At 43.1% G+C, this 23,033-nt stretch overlaps 1 protein-coding gene across 2 annotated transcripts in view; it reads left to right on the forward strand.

Annotated features, from left to right (window-relative positions):
- CREB5 (cAMP responsive element binding protein 5) overlaps positions 1 to 23,033 on the forward strand; it is a 612,896-nt gene that overhangs the window by 373,624 nt on the left and 216,239 nt on the right. The window lies entirely within an intron of this gene.

Here is a 23,033-nt window from a genome sequence, read left to right on the forward strand (position 1 = left end):
GTGCCTGACCTCACAAATGCGATTCTGGAAGAATGGTCAAACATTCCCATAGACACACTGCTAAATAGTGATGGACGAACTTCCGACGGGACGTTTCGCGAAAGCGAAATGCGAACGGACCCAAACGTTCGCGAAACCGAACGTTCGCCGCGGGCCCCATTGACTTCAATGGGAGGCGAACTTTGCAAACCTTCATGTCGAATTTGCGGCCACGTGGTAATTATTAGGGGGTAAAACGTAGTCCCACCATCTGGACAATGACATAATACATGTATGAGGTGAATTTGGGATCGATAACTACAAGCATTTTTATTTTATTTGGGAAATTGTTCTAACAATTCAGGACTATGGAGCTAATGAAGGCAATGGAGGAGAGGGAAGGTCAGGGACCAGGGTAGGCAAAGAAGAGGGTGCAGGAGATGATCACCAGCAGCGTGACATACCGGAATGACACATGCACCGTGATAGAGGCATCTGACAGCAGCACCGTAATACAGAGCACTGACAGCAGCACCGTGACATACAGCGCTGACAGCAGCACCGTGACATACAGCGCTGACAGCAGCACCGTGACATACAGCGCTGACAGCAGCACCGTGACATACAGCGCTGACAGCAGCACCGTGACATACAGCGCTGACAGCAGCACCGTGACATACAGCGCTGACAGCAGCACCGTGACATACAGCGCTGACAGCAGCACCGTGACATACAGCGCTGACAGCAGCACCGTGACATACAGCGCTGACAGCAGCACCGTGACATACAGCGCTGACAGCAGCACCGTGACATACAGCGCTGACAGCAGCACCGTGACATACAGCGCTGACAGCAGCACCGTGACATACAGCGCTGACAGCAGCACCGTGACATACAGCACTGACAGCAGCACCGTAAGCAGCCCCAGGAGGAAGTCAGCACAGCACAGGGATGGTGTGATCCCCTCATAATAAGAACCCCCAGGAGGAAGTCAGCACAGCACAGGGATAGTGTGATCCCTTCATAATAAGAACCCCCAGGAGGAAGTCAGCACAGCACAGGGATATCATAAGCAGCCCCAGTAGAAATATGACACCGCTCAACCTCTTCAAAGAGGAGGGTAGGGGCATATAGTACGGTGTGCTTTTTTGGGTCAAGGAAGTGAGCCAAATGAATTAAGAAGGTCTGTGTGCTTGATTAAAAAAATAGTTTATAGACATATACATGGTCTACTGGTCACATGTGTTGAATTCCTCCGAGATCCATGCCTCATTCATTTTTAGAAATGTGAGGTAGTTAACACTGTGGTGAGCTAGGCGAGTACGCTTATCGGTCACAATCCCCCCTGCTGCGCTGAACGTCCTTTCGGACAGGACACTGGATGAGGGGCAAGCCAACAGTTCGATTGCAAATTGGGCAAGCTCTGGCCAGAGGTCAAGCCTGCCCACCCAGTAGTCTAGGGGTTCATCACTCCTCAGAGCGTCCACATCGGCCGTTAACCCAATGTAGTCGGACACCTGACGGTCTAGGCGTTCCCTGATGCTGGATCCGGATGACACCTGTCGATGGGTCGGCTGAAAGAATGACCTCATATCCGAAGTCACCAACACATCTTCAAACCGGCCTCTTCTTGCAGGCGCTGTTGGATTGGTACCCGCAAATCCTTCTCTGGGAGTGGGAATTGCTCCTCTGCCAGCGCACGCAAAAGCAGAATGCAGCATTTCTCGAAGCAAGGCCTGGAAGTGCTGCATTCTGACAGCCCTCTGCGACGGCGGTAACATTTCCGCCATTTTGTGTTTGTACCGGGGGTCTAAGTACGTTGCCACCCAGTACTGGTCCTTGACCCTCATGCTTTTTATACGGGGGTCCCTATTAAAACACTGGAGCATGAAGGCCCCCATTTGCACTAAAGTGGAAGCGGTGTGGTGGCCTGGCTCCTGCTCATCATCCAGGATAATGTCGTCCTCTTCATTCTCCTCTCCCCATCCTCGCACAACAGGGATCCCAGAAAGGTTTAAAGCATGCTCTTCTTGCTCCTGCTCATCCGCCCCGGCACCATCCTCCTCTGACTCCTCATCAGACTCCTGTTGTTGACTTGTCTCAGATAGAGTAGCCCCCCCTGGGAATTCATCCAGCATTGCGACTTCCTCATCTTCCCGCTCCTGCTCCTCCACAGCCTGATCAATGACACGACGCAATGCACGCTCCAGAAAGAAGGCATAAGGTACCATGTCACTGATGGCGCCATGGCTGCGACTGACCAGTTTGGTGATCTCCTCAAATGGCCGCAGAAGTCTGCATGTGTCGCGCATGAGCAGCCACTGGCGCGGTGAAAAAAAACCCAGCTCCCCAGAACCGTTTCTTTCGCAGAGTTCATACAGGTAGACGTTAACTGCACGTTTCTGCTGGAGCAGCCTATCAAGCATATAGAAGGTTGAGTTCCATCGCGTCGGGCAATCGCAAATAAGACGTCTGACCGGCAGATGGTGTCGCCGCTGAATGTCAGCAAGGCGAGCCATGGCCGTGTAAGATCTTCTGAAATGGGCCGAGATTTTCCTTGCCTGCCGCAAGATGTCCTGGACCCCAGGGTATTTGACAAGGAATCGCTGCACGACCAAGTTTAAGACGTGTGCCATGCACGGCACGTGCGTGATTTTGCCCTGTTTCAATGCGCTAAGCAGATTGGCACCGTTGTCACACACCACTTTACCAACTGTCAAATTGAGCGGTGTTAGCCACTCATCTGCCTGTGAACGCAAAGCTGAAAGGAGTGCCGGGCCAGTGTGGCTCTTTGCTTCCAGGCACAACAGACGCAGCACGGCATGGCAACGTCTCACCTGGCATGTGGAATAGGTTCTGGGGAGCTTGGGCGGTGCAGTGGAAGAGACGCTAGCAGCGGAAAAGGAGGAGGCAGCTGAGGAGGAGAGGGAGGAGGATGGAGTAGGAGGAGGAGAAGAAGAGTCAGGCCTGCATGCAATCCGTGGCGGTAAAACCAAATCTACACGGGTGCCACGGGTTACATGCTTGACGGCCGTCAGAAGGTTCACCCAGTGGGCAGTAAAACTGATATACCTTCCCTGCCCGTGTTTGCTAGACCACGTGTCTGTGGTCAGATGTATCTTGGCACCGACACTGTGTGCCAGAGATACATTCACTTGCCGCTGAACATGGCCATATAGCTCTGGGATGCCCTTCTCTGAGAAATACTTCCTTCCTGGGACCTTCCATTGTGGTGTTCCAATGGCCACAAATTTGCGAAAGGCCTCCGAGTCCACCAGTTTATATGGCAGTAGTTGGCGGGCTATGAGTTCTGACAAGCCAGCCGCCAACCGTTGGGCAAGAGGGTTATCCGGCGTCATCATTTTTTTACGCTCAAACATTAGGCCCACGGAAGCCTGCCTTTTTGCAGAAAAATGTGAGCTTGGCGTGATGGAAGGTGGAGTGGAGGACAATTGTGAGGAGAGAGGAGAAGGAGAAGTAGAAGACGAGGCTGGACGGTGAGAGCCTGCAGTGTGGCTTTGTGTGTTCCGTTGCTCCCACTGGGCTCGGTGATGGCTGCTCATGTGCCTTCTTAAGGCGGTCGTCCCTAGGTGAGTATTGGGCTTACCGCGACTAACGCGTTGACTGCAAAGATTGCAGATGGCAACGCTATTGTCAGCAGCGGACACGTTAAAAAAAGCCCACACTGCGGAGCCATGTGCCGGTGTCCTGGGAGCGCCAGATGTGACCGTACATGGTCGATGACTCGCTCCTGATACATTTGCAGTCTGCTTTGTCCCTGCTGTGCAATGTAAGTCATTGCTGCTTCTCCTCCCTATCTGCTGGTCCATATCTCCCTCTGAACTCCCCTCCTCTTCCTCTCTTGTGGGCACCCACGTGACATCACTAGACACGTCATCATCAACGTCACCTTCCCCACCGCTATAAGTAGAGATCTCGGAGTAGGCAGCAACACCGGGGACCAACCTCCTCCTTGGGCTGATCTGGGTACTGGCGTCAGACTGCTGAGTAGCGCTTGTTGCTACCTCCTCTTCCTGATCCAATACCAAGAGTGGCTGCGCATCAGAAATGTCCTCTTGATATGGATCGGAAAATAATTCCAGTGACTCAAGCGGAAGGTATGTGGTGGTGGTGGTGGTGGTCGTGTTGTTGGTGGTAGTGTCTTTGGGGGTGCACATAGCAGAGAGTGAAGAAGAGGGTGCAGATCGAGAGGATGAGGAGGGTGCAGAAGAGTAAGGCTGAGCGAGCCACTCAACCAAGTCTGGTGCATCCTTTAAAGTAATTGAACGCACCTTCTGCAACTTCCCACTTTGGCTCAAGCCTGTTGCTCCTGCCCTACCCCTACCACCCCTGCGGAAGGGCCTGCCTCTTCCTCTGCCTGTCATTTTTTAAATGACCCTGTGACAAAACTCTTAGTCCCTATACCGATGAAGGACTGCTGCAGTATAGGGCAGCGGTCAGCAGTGGTGCACGTCAACCCTATCTATTGTGGACCGATAGCGGTCCTTACAGAACAGCAGACTGTACCGCACTCAAGCCTATGTACCGTAGCACCCTATACCAAGTTACCAGTCCTTATAAGAACTTTTGTGGACCAAGCAGGTTGTGTATTAGTGTTTAGCAGACTGTACGTCAGTCCCTATACCGCTGAAGGACTGCTGCAGTATAGGGCAGCGGTCAGCAGTGGTGCACGTCAACCCTATCTATTGTGGACCGATAGCGGTCCTTACAGAACAGCAGACTGTACCGCACTCAAGCCTATGTACCGTAGCACCCTATACCAAGTTACCAGTCCTTATAAGAACTTTTGTGGAACAAGCAGGTTGTGTGTTAGTGATTAGCAGACTGTACGTCAGTCCCTATACCGCTGAAGGACTGCTGCAGTATAGGTGAGCGGTCAGCAGTGGTGCACGTCAACCCTATCTATTGTGGACCTATAGCGGTCCTTACAGAACAGCAGACTGTACCGCACTCAAGCCTATGTACCGTAGCACCCTATACCAAGTTACCAGTCCTTATAAGAACTTTTGTGGACCAAGCAGGTTGTGTATTAGTGTTTAGCAGACTGTACGTCAGTCCCTATACCGCTGAAGGACTGCTGCAGTATAGGGCAGCGGTCAGCAGTGGTGCACGTCAACCCTATCTATTGTGGACCGATAGCGGTCCTTACAGAACAGCAGACTGTACCGCACTCAAGCCTATGTACCGTAGCACCCTATACCAAGTTACCAGTCCTTATAAGAACTTTTGTGGAACAAGCAGGTTGTGTGTTAGTGATTAGCAGACTGTACGTCAGTCCCTATACCGCTGAAGGACTGCTGCAGTATAGGTGAGCGGTCAGCAGTGGTGCACGTCAACCCTATCTATTGTGGACCTATAGCGGTCCTTACAGAACAGCAGACTGTACCGCACTCAAGCCTATGTACCGTAGCACCCTATACCAAGTTACCAGTCCTTATAAGAACTTTTGTGGACCAAGCAGGTTGTGTATTAGTGTTTAGCAGACTGTACGTCAGTCCCTATACCGCTGAAGGACTGCTGCAGTATAGGGCAGCGGTCAGCAGTGGTGCACGTCAACCCTATCTATTGTGGACCGATAGCGGTCCTTACAGAACAGCAGACTGTACCGCACTCAAGCCTATGTACCGTAGCACCCTATACCAAGTTACCAGTCCTTATAAGAACTTTTGTGGACCAAGCAGGTTGTGTATTAGTGTTTAGCAGACTGTACGTCAGTCCCTATACCGCTGAAGGACTGCTGCAGTATAGGGCAGCGGTCAGCAGTGGTGCACGTCAACCCTATCTATTGTGGACCGATAGCGGTCCTTACAGAACAGCAGACTGTACCGCACTCAAGCCTATGTACCGTAGCACCCTATACCAAGTTACCAGTCCTTATAAGAACTTTTGTGGACCAAGCAGGTTGTGTATTAGTGTTTAGCAGACTGTACGTCAGTCCCTATACCGCTGAAGGACTGCTGCAGTATAGGGCAGCGGTCAGCAGTGGTGCACGTCAACCCTATCTATTGTGGACCGATAGCGGTCCTTACAGAACAGCAGACTGTACCGCACTCAAGCCTATGTACCGTAGCACCCTATACCAAGTTACCAGTCCTTATAAGAACTTTTGTGGAACAAGCAGGTTGTGTGTTAGTGATTAGCAGACTGTACGTCAGTCCCTATACCGCTGAAGGACTGCTGCAGTATAGGTGAGCGGTCAGCAGTGGTGCACGTCAACCCTATCTATTGTGGACCGATAGCGGTCCTTACAGAACAGCAGACTGTACCGCACTCAAGCCTATGTACCGTAGCACCCTATACCAAGTTACCAGTCCTTATAAGAACTTTTGTGGAACAAGCAGGTTGTGTGTTAGTGATTAGCAGACTGTACGTCAGTCCCTATACCGCTGAAGGACTGCTGCAGTATAGGTGAGCGGTCAGCAGTGGTGCACGTCAACCCTATCTATTGTGGACCGATAGCGGTCCTTACAGAACAGCAGACTGTACCGCACTCAAGCCTATGTACCGTAGCACCCTATACCAAGTTACCAGTCCTTATAAGAACTTTTGTGGACCAAGCAGGTTGTGTATTAGTGTTTAGCAGACTGTACGTCAGTCCCTATACCGCTGAAGGACTGCTGCAGTATAGGGCAGCGGTCAGCAGTGGTGCACGTCAACCCTATCTATTGTGGACCGATAGCGGTCCTTACAGAACAGCAGACTGTACCGCACTCAAGCCTATGTACCGTAGCACCCTATACCAAGTTACCAGTCCTTATAAGAACTTTTGTGGAACAAGCAGGTTGTGTGTTAGTGATTAGCAGACTGTACGTCAGTCCCTATACCGCTGAAGGACTGCTGCAGTATAGGGCAGCGGTCAGCAGTGGTGCACGTCAACCCTATCTATTGTGGACCGATAGCGGTCCTTACAGAACAGCAGACTGTACCGCACTCAAGCCTATGTACCGTAGCACCCTATACCAAGTTACCAGTCCTTATAAGAACTTTTGTGGAACAAGTGAGTTGTGAATGTTTAGCAGACTGCAGCAGAAGGGCAGCAGTCAAGTATAATATCCTTTCTATATTTGGAAGAAAGAATATTATACATGTACAAGCCTATTACTGTACCACTGATACCAGTCCTGAAAAGAACCTTTGTGGAACTAATAATAACAGCAAGTCTTTAAAATTACCCTCACTGCCTGACAACACTGCTTCCTTCCTGTCCCTATACAAATTGGCAAAAAAAGAGAACGATTAGTGGTTACTGGAACAGCTCTTTTGTGGACCTTGATAGTAACAGCTAATGATGATGATGATGATGATGATGATGAAAGACTAATCTGGCTGTCCCTGTAGCATACACCGTCCTTTCCCTTTCTCTAAACTAACAAAAGACACTCAGGCTGCTGCAAGAATCAGCAGCACAGCAAACCTATCAACACCTAACACCTATACCAGTCCTGAAAAGAACTTTTGTGTACCAAATAGCTAGTGGTTTATCTCTCCCTACTCCACACAGGAACCTGTCCCTATCGTAACAGAAGAAAGAATGTAAAATGGCCACCGGATCGGGTGTATTTATAGGTTAGGGGGAATGTACAAGTGTCCATGTGCTGTCATGTCTCAATTGGCTGTCCTGTATCACATGATAAACGTGTCACCAAAGGTTAAAGTTCTTGTATACATTAAACACGTAAGTCCGCCGCGGCGAACGACGGAAAAAGGCGTTCGAACGTGCGGACCGCGAATGTCGGAAATTCGCCGCGAAACGACCGCCGGGCGAACCGTTCGGCCATCACTACTGCTAAACCTTCTGAACAACCGCCCCAGAAGAGTTGAAGCTGTTATAGCTGCAAAGGTTGGGCCAACTCAATGTTGAACCCTACGGACTAAGACTGGGATGCCATTAAAGTCCATGTGCATGTAAAACTTTTGACAATATAGTGTATCTTGTCAGCAAGGAACTTGAGTTTTTGCTTTAAAGCTGAGGGCCAGGCAGATATAAAAAGCACAATAAATGCAGCTAGATATTCATTATTACAATGTTTTTTAAATGCAACTAGTGTGAGTACCTAATTTTTACTTGGCATCAGACTCTTGCAATCTTGTATATAGCAGGACTAGCAGGCAGATAAAGGGAGCAAATTAAGTGTGCTACATACAATTATGCTTGCAATGGAACAGTTGTCACTGGAAAAAGTCTTCCCATTGAAAGGTTTCCCCTTTATTACTATTCTCGTGGCAGCGGAGAATTTTAGTTTCTCTCTCACTTCCCATCTTGGTCCTTATGATCACTAGTACACATATAAAGTTTGCATCTTCCTAATAGGGACACAAACAGCAACAAAAGCTTGGCAGGGCTACTAGCCCTTCACCCCTCTAGCCAAGACTAAAATAAAAGTTTTGGCTTTATCTACATTTTAAAGACTAATGGCCATCTCCTGAAGGTTTGCTGAGCTGGGTATGTGCCTGGCTATTATTTTGTAGGGCCACGACAGATTGTGCGAGTTCAGCTAAACTCGCACAATTTCATTCCAGCTGTCAGTGTGAACCTGGGCTCTAATCAAGAGAGTAATAGGAATATTCAGTAAGAAAGGGGTAGGCATAATCATAATGTGCACTGTGCTGGAACCGACAGCTGTTAAAGATTTAAAGTGTATGCATAGCCTAAAATTCTGTTTTGTAGTTTGGAAAGTGTCAAGTTTGTATTGCTTCCTGTGTCTCCACTAGGAAGATGTATCCTCTCTATGGAGTTGATTTACTAAAGGCAAAAATAATTTTCTCCAAAGAATTTCTCCAATCATGCACAAGGAAAAGAATGAAACAGAAGTTTTGCTTTCACGTGATTGAATGATGGAAGTCATCAGAGCTTCAGCTCATTCATTAGGTTCTGGGACAACTTCTCTTGCAAAATAAACAGGCTATGTGCCTTTAGTAAATTAACCTCTATGTGTCCTATGGCCACTGTCAACGGGATAGGAAGTGAATTTTTACAACTGTAACCAGAACAAGAAGTGTGGGTAAGCCCTATTTACACTTAAGCATTTTTCTGCTTGTTTCCCTACTCCTCCCCACACTTTACTACAGGTAACTTGCAGAATCCCATTCTCTCTAATTTATCCTGTTCACATTTGTATGCTCAGTGACCTACACTCTTTGCCGTATGTTCAAAAAAATATGTGTGCTTTTTTTTTTTTTTTTTTTTTTTTTGTGTATGCTGAGATTTTTGTTGCCATAGGCTTCAAATATGCTTTTGCATCTGAAGAGTTCCTCTCCTCCTAAAGAACTTCTGTCCTCACATTGTGCAGCCCAGGAAACAAACCCTTGAAGCTTGAGCTTGAAGCAGGTGCAAAATGCTTGTAAAAAGCCTGCAATATGTCTGAGAAACACCTGAAAAAATGCATCCAAATCACCAGGAATATGATTTACTTATGTTGTACTCAGCTGTGAATGCAGGCTTAATCATCTGATTGGGATGTCCGTTCCAGTGCCAACTGTCTTAATGGAAAACTCCTATATTTGGAGAGATTTTCTCTCATTTCTTTTTGCATTTCTGAGACAGGAGGTGAAATAAAATCTTTGTAATGGAACAAAAGCAGGAACAAATAAATGACTTTATCCAAAAATGGATCCAAAACTATTAAAAAATAAGTTAAGAGGCTATAAATACACTTAATGATTTCTGGTTACTTTGGGTTACTGCAGTTTCTCTTTGCCTTAATGGATCGACATTTGGGTTTTAATGTCCAAATCTTTTCTTTAACATGTAACTTTTGTACAATAACAGTTTCCACTTTGCTGTCACTATTTAACCATCATCTGAAGCTTTTGCATTTGGACAGGAAGCAGAAGCAATGTGAATAGGAAGCTGGGGCAAGGTCACTAGAAAAGGTCAATTCAATAAGATAGTAAAAGGAAAAAACAAGAGACTTCATTATTTAGTTTTCAGATAAATGTACATTAACTCAGAACACATCAGGGTTTCTAATTGTTGGGCTGTCATGGAATAATTTTTTTATGTGGATAAGAAATTTGCCTTTTGGTGTGAAGATATAATATCCAACACAGTAATATCATTTTATAGATACTGAATGTCACTGAAACAAATGTTTTTTAGCTTTACACGTTGTATTCATCTGTGATGGATGCCCCATCGCTAAAGGTTCTACAAGATTGTGCAGAAATATGGGGATTTTATGCACAACGTAAAGCCGATCTTACAGTAAAAAGCAATATCTTATTAATATATCGGGGCCCCTCCCCCATTGTAAATAGCATGAATGTGTAGCGCATATTCCCGTAGGATCTACTGGTGACGGTGACGGTCTGTTCTGCAATGACTTAGTAAACTGTTCGACCCTCACTGACACACCTGTTAATGGCTTGAGACATGCTCACAACTGTGTGATTTAAGTGTTAGTATACCTGCACTCTATATCAGCACACAGACAGCACACAGAAAGTGAACCACAGATGACTAAAAGGTAGATTAATTAAATGTATTGTATCAAGGCAGTTAAACAGTGTGTAAGTTTACAAACAACAACAGTACACTTTAAAAACTGCAAGAAATATATAAAGTGAACACTGGCCTATAACAGGGGATTTAACTGAACTGCTGTCCTGTTAAATCACATTTAACCTATGTAACCAGGAACTAGCAGAGTCAGAATCAGCTAACACAATAATAGTGATCTTAGGTGCACCCTGGTCTTGCAGCCCTTTAACAGGTGGATTCACTGTGCCTAATAAGGGGTACCTCAGAAGTTGACTAAAGTACAAAGCCTGATTAATCAATGGCAGACAGCTTTTTGGTGGGGCTGTTCTGGAGGTGGTGCACTATCACTTTAGGAATGTGCATGATAAGTAACAGATAAGCTCCTAGGCTCCATGCTGTCAGTTGTTCCAGAAGTCCCAGTCCTCATGAATGGTCCCTCTCTGGCACTCCCTGACTGTAGTCTTGGGTCCCTCCAACTTTGGATTCCGGTACGACAGGAGAAGTTTTAGTGTCTGAGTCATTTGGTCCCTGGAATGCATTCAGACACCCAAGCAATGGGTCTGCACTTCTCCTGGTCCACGCACACAGGAGGCTTGCATTCACTCTGTCTCTTGGCTCTGTTACTTACATGGTACAACAACTCTCCCTCGCTCACTCTCTGTAGGACTTCTCTGAAATAAGGCACAGACAGTTGGTCTGCACCTCTCATCTCTACAAAGAATTCTGTATATCTTTATTTGCCTGGGAAAAGCAGTCATGTCTCTCTTCCTCTGTATCCAGGGAATTGTGGATGATGTATTTCTGCAGCCTTTCAATTATATTGTACAGTACCACTTTAAGACTACATTTCTAAGCATCCTCTGGAGCCTGCATACTTTGGTTCCAACTCTCCTGCTCCTTGATCGGCTCAAGTCTACTGACAGGAGGGAGAGGGGTTGAAGCAGGATCAGGGGCTTTTACACAGATCCACTTCTTAGCTACAAGGAGAGAAGGGAGAGACAGTTGCACACACCCCTAGTGCTCTGATACAGTGTACCAGAGGTGGGGGTGGAGGCAAGCAAAGGGAAGTCCATATAGAGAGCCACTCAGCCCTGTCACTTACCATAGTGGTAGGAATGGGGGGGGGGGGGGGGGGTGAGTGGGGGATCATGCAGCAGCTCCAGCCACTGATACAAATTTATAGAAAAGACACCCAAAGGGAAAGGAAAATGTATAAAGAAAACCTACTATAGCCTTGGCTTATGTAATGCAAGGTACTGAAATCTTGTGACATGATGCCCCATCAGAGCGGTGAAAGGTTCTTGCTGCAAGGATGGTGACATTGTCGTTACCTAGGTGCTGCAGACAGAATCTGGGGGGAGTGGGGAAGGTAAGTATATTTAATAAGTTGTTTTTTGTTTTTATTTTTACATTCATGCTGCTCTTTACAATGAGGGACACCAATATATTACGTACAGGGGGTATCAATCTTCTGGGTCCCCCACAGCTCTGATTCCTTCTACCAGGATCCATGACACTACCAATCTCTGTAATGCCCTATGTAGAGGAAAGAAGTGATTTTACCATGCACTTTTCTTAATCATGTATAGTTCCTGTCAGTCTGATAAAAATATTAATGAACAAGCCATTTCTTGTGAAAGAGCATGTTCACTGTCCTCCTAGGACCATATAAAAGATTGTACAATGTCCCAGCATACCCCACACACTACTGATTGGCAACAGAACAGTCACCAAGACAGAGAAAATGAAAGAAGTAAACATAAGAGAAAGATAAAGGAAATCACTGGTATTTGCAGTATTCAGTGGAAAAATGTTTGCATCATAAGCAGAAATGTCTATAGTAAATACTGAGGACATGTATTTCCTGAAGCACCTGGTGTTTCTTGGATGCCTCCCATAAATGTATTGGGTTTTCCTTTCCATCCTATCCTTAGAGAAAACAGGGAGATTCTGTGGCAGCTCTGAATTTATGGATGCTGCTGTCACATGCTGCAGTCATACTGGATACTCTCTCAGCGAGAGGATGCAGCTGTTTAGTTCATGTCAGGTTGCTGTCTGCAAATAAGATGTTGAATACTGTAATGACAGATGATGTAACATCAATCAAACATATCACTGGACTTTTTCCCATCCCAGCCTGGATTTTATAAAGGTGAAGCACAGAAGAAATATGAGAAATCGATCCTCACAATAATGAATTATCCCTAGATCACCCAGAGTCTGCTACTCTTGGGTTGAGTACCAATAAGAGTTTTAAAATATATGAAAACCCTAACAATGAACTATTCTTCTGTTCTCTTTTCATGAGCTGATAAAGTCTTGTTTTATAAAAAACATAACAAAAAACAAACATGTCATACTCACCTGCTCTGTGCAGTGGATTTGCACAGGGCATCCTGGATCCTTCTCTTCTCGGGTCCCTCTTCACAGCTCCTGGCCCCTCCCTCCTGTTGAGTACCCCCACAGCAAGCAGCTTGCTAGGGGGCACCCGAACCGAGCTGCAGTTCCCTATGTCCATTCAGACACTGATCTGTGGTTTGGCCCTCTCTAACTCCTGATTGGCTAACTGACTTTAATTGACAGCAGCGAGAGCCAATGCCGGAGGAGAGTCCCGGACGGTCGTGGGACTCGTGGACATTGCTGGATAGAGCTGGGGCTCAGGTAAGTATTAGGGGGGGCTGCTGCACACAGAAGGCTTTTTATCTTAAGTCGTAGAATGCCTTAAGGTAAAAAAAACCTTCTACATTTACAACCCCTTTAATGTGTTCTCTGCTTGTGCCGCTCTCTTACCAGTTCTCTTTGAGTAATAACACCTCTACCTATGTTATGGAGATGAGGAGAGGAGGTTTTCTGTAGTCCTAACTAACTTCCTCTCCTTGGCTGACAATGCAGCTCCTTTATATATACAGTACAGTAAGTGAGTACAGTCACCCTAAAACAGGAAGTGTGTTAATAGCAGGCCCACTGGGTGAAAAAAATGAAAAAAGTGCTAAAAAGAACTAATTTAACCATCACATGTAAGGATTGGTAAGCTGCAATATATTACATATTTGTTTTTCATGTTTAGATACATAAGTATCTACATGTATCTTTAAACAATTAAGATCAAGATAAGGAATTTATTTGAAGACCTAAAAATGACGTACTGGGTTTGACATGTACATATTCATGTTATTGGTATTATGTCATATTGAATCTAGCAAACTGACCACATTGGCAGGCACCAGGTGGACTGTTATAATATATACTCCATTCTCATCTTTAAAAAAAATATTTATTTAAATAATATATGGTGCAAATAAAATTATTCAAGGGGAAACTTTATCTTGTTTTTATACTATATTAATTTTGCTTTAGTAAAGTTTAACTACTTGCAGACCACTCAGAGTAAATATACTGCAAGCGGGGGGCAGGTACAGGCACGGTCACATAAATTTACGTCACTGGCCTGCCTCTGGCTTTGGGGTGAACATCCGTGCCCCCCTGCCAATCTGTGCAGTGACTGTAAACAGCACAAGTTTGCCAGCAGATTTCAGCCAATGATTTCAGCTGCAACCTGCTGTGTCTAATCACACAAAGTGTTCTGTGTACATAGGAACAGTGATCTGGCTGTTTCGTCTCCCTGAAAAGCATGTGCACGTGGAGCAACAGTTTGAGGGCGGATTGCAGGCGCTATTTCTAACGCTATAGCGCCTGCAAAACGCCCTTGGTGTGAAAGGGGTCTTAGAGGACTGTGATTCTGATCCTGGCTTTACTATCCAATAAGTCCCTCAAAGTAAGATTCAAAAGTCCAACATACTGGTTGGTAAAGGTGAATGATTCATTAGGGTAGCAAGGACCAGTATGACAGCTAATCAGCATTCTTTAAATAAATGTCAGCAATGGCAGCCCCATAATTCTTTATTACAGGTTCTCTTTAAATATATAAGTTATTTATATGATTTGAATAGTAACCCAGTACAAGTAGATATGTGGAAAGATTTATTGTATACCCTCAAGTATTGCTGAAAATTTATAGCAACATAAAATAGAATAAAATTTAACCATTGGAGGTGTGCTTCCTTTTAAAGTATAAAGTAATATGTAATGTGCACATTGACATCTAGCCAACACTTTATTAACTCTTGAGAAAGCAGTAAAACAAAGCCCATTAAAGCATATACTGTCGGCAAGGCAGATTTTCGCCTGTCACTCATCTCTACTCTTTGAACTGTATGGAATAAACCATAACTGTTTAAATATTTTGGTGACATGATAGATGGTTCCCCTCCTGACAGCAGAAATATACTTCACTCACATACACATCCAAGCAGCTGCTGCTCTGTTAGACCAAAAGGTGATTTTATCATGTACCGCTGTCTCAGCTAAAAACTATTATAATTCACCAATTCTTTTTTTAAGCACATCTATACATTGAGTCCATGCCAATTGCATGAACTGAAAATAATGGTACCTCAGGTGAACTTTATATGCATATAGGTTAATGTATTGGATTTTTTTTTTCATGTAGCAATGCCGTTCTATATAAATTACTAACTATGCTATAAAATATTTTTAAAAAGCATTCAAAATATAATTTAACATATAATCGAAAAATGGTATTGTATAAAGACAAGAAAATACCTAATAAAAAAGTTGTTTTAGTAAACATAGTCCATATTATATTACAACATCATACTTATTATGTATTGAAAACCTAAGTGCAGCCAAAATAAAAACCAAAAAAATCAGCGGTACAGGGATCCTTCTTCAGTAGGACTAAGCGGCTGTCACAGGCTGTTATCAAGAAAGCCTGACTATGCTAGCCCTTTCTGCCCAGCTGCTCCATTCATAGAAGCTGTACTACAGCTTCTTCAATTGAAAAAAAACCTATGATGGAGGACAGGAAGATGATTGCAAGATCTATCTCCTCCATTCATAAATCCAGATTTTTCTGATTAATTTTGGTTGCACGTAAGCTTTAAAGTGGACTTAAACTCAAATAGTGAAGTTCTGCTCTGTACCTATGCTTTTAGCCCTAAATCCAATCAATGTCCAAATCTTGTAGACTTCACCTCCATAACATCTCTAGAACACACCCCTTTTTAACTGTTAAAACCACTAAGCAACCTATTCAATCCCTTGTAATCTCTCGCCTTGCCTATTGTAACTCTCTTCTCATTGGCCTACCTCTTCGCAGGCTATCCCCTCTTAAGTCTACCATGAATGCCACTGCTAGACTCATCCATCTTACCAACCATTCAGTGCCTGTCACTCCTCTCTGCCAATCCCTCCACTGGCTTTCCATTGCCCAAAAATTCAAAACACTAATGCCCTGTGCACATGGTCAGACTTTCCGACAGAAAATGTGCGATCCGATCTTGTTGTCGGAAAATCCGATCATGTGGGCTCCATCTGACTTTTTCCATTGGAATTTCCGACACACAAAGTTTGAGAGCAGGATCTAAAATTTTCCAACAACTAAATCCGATCATTTAAATTCTGATTGTGAGTAGACAATTCTGACGGACAAAGTGCCACACACGCGTAGAAAAAATTACGAGACAAAAGCTATTGGCCCGTTTATAGTCCCGTTGTACGTGTTCTACGTCACCGCGTTCTGAACGATCAGATTTTCTGACAACTTTGTGCAACCTTGTGTATGCAAGACAAGTTTTGGGGAAATCCGTCAGAAAAAATCTGACTGATTTTCTTGTTGGAATGTCCAACCGTGTGTACAAGGCATAGCAATAACACACAAATACATTTACAACTCTGGCCCAAGCTACATCATCAATCTTCTCTCCAGATATCACCCAATTCTCATCTCTGGGACTTCTCCCAAGCCTCTTGAACTCCCTACCCATATCTGTGCAGCTGTCTCCTCCTCTGTCAACTTTTAGGCAATCCCAGAATACTCATCTCTTCAGGGAAGCCTATCCTGCCTTCAGCTAATAACTGAATCTTATATTCATCCCATCAGTTCATCCCTTACAGTTGTTACCTTTTTGTTCCACCAGCCTCTCCCTAATTAAATTGTAAGCTCACAGGAGCTGGGCCCTCCTAACCCTCTTGTATTGAATTGTATTGTTACTGTATTGTCTGCCTTTATGTTGTAAAGCTCTGGGCAAACTGTTGGCACTATATAAATCCTGTATTATAATAATAATAATAACATTGTGTATAGGGAACATTTAGAAACATCAGTTGTGCCTTAGCAGTACCCTGAAAAACATACCTTTTGTCTGGAATTCCCCCTGAAAAATTTCAATGCACTTTTCCTATTATATAAGCATGCCTGGTGTCACTACTGTGCTGTCACTGTTGTCCTTACTGGAGGTTCTGACATGAGGAAGAAAAGCCCTGTCTTTACTAACATGATCACCTCCACACATAGACATAGTACAGAACAAGACATGGTAAGTCAGTAATGGGAAAAGATCAGCTGCAGAGATTCTACAGGCAATACTGGTAACTAGACCTTTGCTGGACCTTTGTTATTAAGAACACCGGTTAAAAATATTCATATGTGATTATAATCACATAATAATGTAATAATATGGTTTGCCCTTTATGTGTGTATTTGCATTTGTATAAAAGTACAATTAGGGCCATGGCATAGGGATGATCTTGACCCTGGCGATAACTCACTAGTGTCAGGTTTGCTAAGAGAATGCTTACCAGTCTCCATGAAATCCTTACCTTGCTAGCAAGGGAGAATTGGCAGTGGCCATGGCATGTGAGGGAGCATTTCCACACAGGAAGGTGAAAGGTTCTCCAGCCCAACTCTGCCATTGGGGTGAGTCCCCCACGTGACTTTTTTTTAGAAGCTCCAAAAAAATGAAAAGATTCTTCCCATACGGAAATTGCAGTACAAACTGAGCTCATGAAAACAGTATATGTGCCTGCAGTATGTACATGTAAAATATTATGTGCATTTAGATTTTCAAAACGGTGGGATAAATATAGAATAAAACAGTAGAGATGTAACATAAATGTACAAAACAGTCAAATTGGAATTAAACTGTTTTTTCAATGAACCACTTTCTGCTTCTGATAATTAATAGTTTATGATAGTGGTTAGAGCTGGGCATTCTGCCTACATATTAACCATAGAATCTCCGCCTTGCCACCCACACATGTAGGTCACAAAATAAATCATCTCTTTTGACTGTGTGTGACCAGGATCTCGGATGTTAACTGACACCCAGAACTGGAACTTGTGAAATAATTTCCTATGAAAGCCCCAGCAGACAGGGTTGACATCATGAGTCTCAGCATCCACTGGACTTGCAAAGTTTCTTCTTTAGCAGTATGATCCCAGGATTGCAAGCTCTGAGATGTTAGACTGTCAGAAGTGGAGCCAGACAAAGGTTCTTCCTGTTAAACAAAAGGATATAGCTGTCAAGTGACATTTTGACAGACAGACACCTCTGAAACACAAGGACAAGTCTGTTCTGCTCACAAATCGTCTTGTGAGCAGAAGTTCATAGTTCATAAGGGATCTTATCTGCAGAGTTCTTCTTTTATCTAAAAAAAACTGTATTTATATTGTATAGTAAAAACAAAGACCTAGTCCCCTAGTCTGCCTTTACATATCAGGATTAGGTTCAATTATACAGTAGTAATCTAGTTGTTACATTTACTAATAGTAACCAAAATCAAGCAACTTTTAGTTTAGTCTTGCATTGTAGTATTATGTTGTCACTGCAGTGCAATTGTTCTGTTATGATTAGAGCTTAATCAATCAGTTTTCAAGGTATGACATATTCTATTGGGCCTTTTAGCTCAGACCAAAATGTATATAATAATATTCATCTCATCCTTTGTGAATTACCTGGCAATGCAAGATTAATACTGGATGTGCAAAAAAGAACACATAAATATATTATGTACAGTATAAACATACAGTACTAATAAGCATTTAATGGTTTGATCAGTACATATTTTATAGCTGAAACAAACACGCTAATGTATTTCCTAAAAGCTGCATATTCTGTATTTACGCTAAAAAATGTAATGGATTGGACTACCCAAATACATTGGACTGCCAGTATACCAATCAGCAAATAGTTTTTTTATACCCTTTGAACAATTTTTGCAGTGCATTTAAGGTGTTTGCTATAATTATGGCTTAAATATGGTCATTAAGTTACATTTTATAAAAGAAAAACTGTGAAAACCCCCTCTGCTCATGCCTGTTAACCTAGGTTGAACCTTTTCTGAATTTCTCTAGAAACGGTTGCGCAACCCCATTTTTTAACTCTATAATTGTTTGTATCATTTGTAAGTACAAGCAGTTATTAAAATATATGGTCATACAATATATATATAACATAAGGACTCAGCATAGAAAAGAACACATATGTCTACTCTTGTATGCAATAACTAAAAAAAATAGTTTTTTTCTCTCTTTCTGCATATGGTATTCTTGGTCTTATAAACATTACTTGTAAGCTCCTCAAACTGACTAACTCTGGAAAGTTCAAAGTTTATATTATTGTTATTCTTTCTTGGTTTTCCTGTATAATCAAATGTGTTTATGTGGTCAGAATGTAAAGGATAGCGAGCACTTTGTAGTTAGCAATGCTACAGAACAAATACTGTATATTATTAGGAACTCCCTCTATTTGGAGAGTAGTGATTGTTTTACTGTTTGTTCATTCTACGATTACAACTTTGCCTTATTTTTATAGCTCACTATCCAAGTACTATAAAGTGTCTTAATTCTGTAAATAGATTACAGATATGTCAGTAGAACCAAATGAACATGGACCTGGTATCAGTTTATAGATTGAGGATTGATCCAACATTTAAAGTGGAACTTAACTCAAAGATAAAGATTTGCTTTGTTACAGTGAACAGATATTATTTGCACCTATGCAGTACCCTAAAAAAAAAACACCCTTTGTCTTGAATTCTTCCTGAAAAACAACATGCATTTTCTAGTATGTAGGATTGTCTAATAATTCCTGTTTCTGTAGCCTTATATCTGTAGGTCTGCGATGTGACATTTAAAGTGATTCTAAACCTTAACTTTTTTTAAATTATAAAAATATTTTACTCACCTGCTCTGTGCAATTGTTTTGCACAGAGCAGCCCCGATCCTCTTCTGCATCATCCTCTAGGCTCCTGGCTCCTCCTCTTCAGTGAGTGCCTCCATAGGAAGCCGCTTCCTATGGAGGCACTTTTGCCCCCTTTTTGTTAAAGGGGACTTCCAGATTCTGATAACCCCCCCAGAGTTGTAGGGTGGGGGTCCTTGTTCTCATCAATATAGGGACAAGGTGCTTTGCAGAGGGGGACCCCCTATGGCAAAATACCCACCCCATGCAGAGGGCATGTGGTCTGGTATAGTTTGGTGGGCACGCACACTCTCCCCCCTTTCCTGATCTACCACGTTGCATGCTTGAATAAGGGTCTGATATGGATTTTGGGGGGCCCTATGTAATGTTTTTGCGGTGGGGTCCAGATCAAAATCCATACCAGACCTGAAAGGCCTGACATGGATTGTGGGGGTAGCCCCATGCCATTTGTTTATAATTGTTAAAAACAGTCCATTTGTTTACATTCTGCTGTCAGCGGGAATACCCTGCTGACAGCGGGGCTGAGTCACTGGTTGTTAGAACTCCGGTGGGTACCAGCTGGGTGGGTACCGGTGGTAACCAGTGACCAGCAATGAAAACACATGCAAAATGTATCTAAAACACATAATTTAACACATTACCATAAAAGAAGTTGGAAAAAAAAACAACTTCAAGCAAAGGTCTTTAATATTATTTTTTGTTAAATAAGAAAACCACATACAACTCTCTGATAGATTCAAGGATATCCAAGAGTTCAATGGTCTTTACAGAAGTAATTTAAATCCCCTAGTCTGCTTTTAAATATTACAGAGCTCCAAGGTTAAAAGTGTTGTAAAAGTTTGTATTCCTAAAAAAACAAATGTGTCATACCCCCAATCCTCCTCTTCTGGGGTCCCCAGTGGTCCTCATGAGTCCTTCTCTTCTCGTGTGCCCCATGGGAGAAGCGCTCTCCTTCGGGACACCCATGCGGGCATGCTCCCATGTCCTTCTGCTGCGTCTATTGACACAGACAGCACGACTTGGCCCCTCTCCCCGGTGCCCGCATCACGGAATTTGATTGACAGCAGTGGGAGCCAATGGCTGTGCTGCTATCAATCTAGCAAATCAGGACACGAGACACCGGCTAGAGCTGGTGTGCCCGTCCCTGGCGCGAAAAAAGAGAGGGTTCAGGTAAGTAAAAACGGGTGAACATGTGAGCTGCTGCACTGCAAAAGGTTTTTCACCTCAATGCATAGAATGCATTGAGATGAAATACCACGAGGGTTTACAACCCCATTAACTTAAAAGATCTTACATTTTACAGTTAGAATAACTGTATTTTAGCTGTTACATTTACTAATATTATAAAAAAAAAATCAAGCAAGTTGTTTATCTAGTGTTGCATTGCATTAAAAGAGAACTATGGCATTTCAAAATAACAAAATAACAAACATACTGTTGAGTATCACCCTCACTGCCTTTACACTGAGAACTGAGCAATCAAAAGTTCTCGGCATTCAGTGATCAGAAATACAGTGACGGTCAGTCACCGACTCTGTGCTCTGCAAGTCCAGCACTCACTGGAGCATCAGTCTGTGGAGGGGGTAGGAACGGCTGGCTCAGGCTCTCAGGAGGGAGGAGAGGCTGAGCCAGCTGCTGCTCAGGCATCTGGGTGGATAATGACATTCAGTGACATCAGCCAACAGCAGATTTTATCCCACAGGAGAAGTAGGGTCCTAATTCTCCTTTAACCCCTTTTCGCCTACCGCACACATATATGCGACCTCGCAGAAGTAGGCTTTTTTCCATGGCACCACATGTATGCGTAACTCCCTTTGTGCTGGGAGTGCACCACACAGCATGTTCCCAGCATAGAGATCGGGGTCTCAACAAGAGCCCCTGGTCTCATAATAACGATCGGGACCCATGACTGTTGGTTCTGGGTCACCTGATCGCTGTGATAGCCTCTGATTGGCTATGAAAGTTATCAGTCTCTGTGAGCCCAACCCTGAGTTTCCTTCCTCTTCTGAATAAAGAGAATGATACATTGGTGTGTAAAAAAAAAAAAAATTAAATACAAATTAAAATAAAGAATAAAGATGAAGTTAAAAAATAAAGAAAAAAATAACAAGATCAAGGTTGCCAGGGTTATTGTTAGGGTCAAGGTCGGGTCAAAGGTCAAGGTCAGGGTCAAAGTTTACAGTCAGCATGTTTTGTGTAGAATTACAAAAAAATAAAAAAATATGAATTGGTATCAGTGTCACTTAGAGTCAGTGTCAGTGTGTTATAGGCAGGATAAAAAAGAAATGCAAAATGCGCACCATTTTTCTGGACTGTACTATGAGTACGAACAACAACTAACATGCACATATGTGATATCAATGCAATCGTCGGGAGTAGGAGAATTAATTTTGGGTTGTTCTTTGATGGTAAATTATGATAATAGCAAGAAATATACAGGAAAATTTAAAACTATTTTTTTTTTTACAATTTTGGGCCAGTTTTCCTTTGATAATAAAAAAATAATAATCAGGAGCTATCCATTACCATTTACCACCAAAAGAAAGCCCAAGTTGTCCTGAAAAAAAGGTATAATCCATCTGAATATCATCCACCTGAAGTAGTCATGAAGATATGTACAGTTTTAGTAACACATGTCAAAGCTGCATGTAGTGCACTGTTTCTAGTTATGGTTAGAGTTCCGTGAATGAGTTTGCCAGGTTTGACCCAGATTGGGACATCATATGAGGTGGAGATTTATGAACATGTGGTAGAATGTTTCAAATGTTCTGTGTTGTTTTCATTGCGTCTTGTCATTTGATGAGCTCTTTAATGCCATCATGAAGCCTTTCCTCCATTGTGCCTTTTAGCTCAGGCCTGAACTAATATAAGAGAAGGTATGTGTCATCTTTTGTAAATTACCTGATAATGCTAGAATTTGCAAGCAATACTGTGAATTAGCAATAAGGAAATATAAATGACTCTTATTTTTAATTTGTTAGGGAAAAAAAGTTTTCCCACCTTAGACTGGTGTTTGTCACAAATATTAATCTCCAGTAAAAAATATTATTCTTGTAGTGTCTTCGTCAAAAATTCACAAACCCACGTGCCAAAACACACTTTCCTTGCTTCTGGCAATAGAAAAACAAATTTAAAAAAGCGAGTTCTTTACGATTGTTCTTGGAAAAATAAATATTACCCATATTTATGTGTGGTTGATTACTGACAATTAGAATTGATGATGGAATTTATCATTATGTTTGGACCGAATTTTATGCATTTTGGAGCTCTAAGCAAAAAAAACAAAATTCAGTGTTATTTTTGACAGTGCAGACAATGTTAGATTTGGACCACTTTTCATGAATTTGGAAGTCCCAAGATTAATCCAAATTAGCAGGTAAAATTATTGAAGATTTCTTAAAGAAAGACACCATAGGCTGCCCCAAAGTTTTATTTCTGCCCTTACTGGCTACAGAAATAAACACCTGATGCCCATGTGCATGGGGCTAAAA

This window comes from Lithobates pipiens, unplaced genomic scaffold, assembly GCF_037356315.1.
Source record: "Lithobates pipiens isolate NorthernLeopardFrog02 unplaced genomic scaffold, aLitPip1_a1.2 Scaffold_19, whole genome shotgun sequence".
NCBI lineage: Eukaryota > Metazoa > Chordata > Amphibia > Anura > Ranidae > Lithobates > Lithobates pipiens.